This window comes from Oratosquilla oratoria, chromosome 30 (assembly GCF_046742065.1).
Source record: "Oratosquilla oratoria isolate Oo_2021 chromosome 30, ASM4674206v1, whole genome shotgun sequence".
NCBI classification, from domain to species: Eukaryota; Metazoa; Arthropoda; class Malacostraca; order Stomatopoda; family Squillidae; genus Oratosquilla; species Oratosquilla oratoria.
The window spans coordinates 15,318,897-15,321,170 of NC_134806.1; positions in this window are offsets into that span (position 1 = coordinate 15,318,897).

Below are 2,274 nucleotides of genomic sequence, written 5' to 3' on the forward strand. Positions count from 1 at the left end.
ATGACGTCAGATGGGGTGACAATTAGCCCCAAGTCCTCAGGTTCTCGCGAGAACTACTAACTACCAACTATTACACCCTGGACGACGGCAGAGACGAATTCATCTCACTTCGCGTCATGGGACCTATCCTTTGGATGACTTTCTATTCCTCCTCCTCCTCCTCGTCTTCTTTCATTTCCTCTTCCTCTTCCTCTTCCTCTTCCTCCTCCCCGCAAAGCATGCAGACAAAAGACATTGATTCTTTACTCCTTAGGTCTTTGTCCGAATGAATTTTAAAAAATCGAACTGTATGACATTCAGTTGCCGCTGTTGGAAGCTTCTTCCTTTCGTTGACGACGCGGTTGGCAAAGTTGCTTCTTACCTACTTCTGTATTAAATCTGCGTCCTGACAGCTTGAGGTCATTGCTTCTTGTCCTGTTGGTATTTAGTGTGAAAATGTTTTCAACTTTTATGTTATCAATTTATTTTTTATTTCCATTATTTTTATTATTATTATTGTTATTATTATTATTATTATTATTATTATCATCAATATCATTATTATTACTATTATAATTATTATTACCATATTCTTTTAGAGCAGGTTCAAACGTTTTAAGCGGTCTTCGTATGCTTCGTTTCTTATATTCGGAACGAGTTTTGTGGCTCGCCGTTATAATCTTTCCAATCTATCAATGTCTTTAATGGGATCTAAGGTTATAGAAACGCAAGTTTCAAGTGTGAGCTGACCTGTCATCTATATAACTCGCTGACGATAGCTGGACTTCTGAAGTCAAAAGATGGCGCTACAAATCCCAGTATCCTATTTAGTTTCCCTGAGTCAGAAATAGAATTCTGAGGTTATTGAAAATCGTTACTGATAACTACACCAAAATCCTCTTCATTCTCCACTTTAGTTGGAGTTTTGCCAACTAACTTGTAGCCATACTTACTATGAATTTTACCTATATGGTATACTACCTGGGTTATGTGATTTACTACGCTTAAGACCATTGCTCTACTTTGTCTAAACTTCTTGAGTATTCATTTGATTCGAATGATCATTTGCTATTCCGCACATTGAGATTACTCAGCAATTCTGAATATAGTATATTTAAGTCCACAATGTCATTGATATATACTGTGAAGAGAAGTGGCCCTAGAACGTAACCTTGAGGAACTTCACTCGTAACATCTTTCGAACTTGAAATTTTTTAATTCGGAACAACTCGCTGCTTGCGATTGCTCAACCAGTAGCAAGCTTAGCAAGTTACCTCTTGTTTCAAGTGAGTCGTGTTTATTTAGTAGTCTCTTGTGCGAGGCAGTGTCTTTATCGTAATAGTCACATTCTTTGTTCCTCTTCCTTCTACTTCTCCTCAATCCCCCTGTCACAAAATCCTGGTCCTCTCCTTCTCTTTGTCCTCCTCCTCCTCTTCCTCTTCCTCCTCCTCCTACTTCTGCTTCTCTTCCTCCTCCTCCTACTCCTTCTCTTCCTCCTACTTCTGCTTCTCCTCCTCCTCCTCCTCCTCCTCCTACTGTTACTCCACTTCGTCCTCTTCATCCTCTTTCTCCTCTACTTTCTCGCCCACCCTCTCCTCCTCCTGCTTCTCCTTTTTGTCTTTCTCTTCCTACTGTTCCTCTCCTCCTCCTTACCCTCTTCCTCCCCTCCTCACCCTTTTCCTCCACCCTCCATCTCCTCATTGCCTTTCTTCTCCCCCTCACCTCCTCCTCTTCTCTTCCTTCTCCTCTTGCTCCTGCTCTTCCTCCTCCTCCTCTGCTTCAATGGATTGATCGACAAGGTTGATTTCGTTGGTAGTTACCAGTACACGTGAGTTCTTGTTCGCAGAGAGCAGTTCATTATCTCTTCTGTCGTAGAAGATGAAAATTTAATCAATTAGAGTATTGGTTCTAAAAGAACAATAAGTAGGGCACCAACTTGTATTTGGTTTAAATAGAAAAAGATAAATCTTCCTTTTATCATTGTGTGTGTGTGTTTGTGTGCGTGCGTGCGTGTGTGTTAAATTATTCTTACATAATTGAGTGAAACCCTAAACATCCCGTGCCTGTTGGAAAATGAAAATGAGCTAAAAGTTCAGTTTGATTTTTCAACTCTTCTATCGTACGGCGGAAACTTAATACAGCATAAAGAATATACTCAGTTTACCAGTAGTTTTCCTCCGTTTCTGAGGAGTTTTGTGCATGTGCGTGTGTGTATGTGTTAACCTAAAAGTATTTACTTAGACTAAATTTGTAGGAAAGTATTAGTTCTCATTACATTCCGTTTTCATTCTTTCA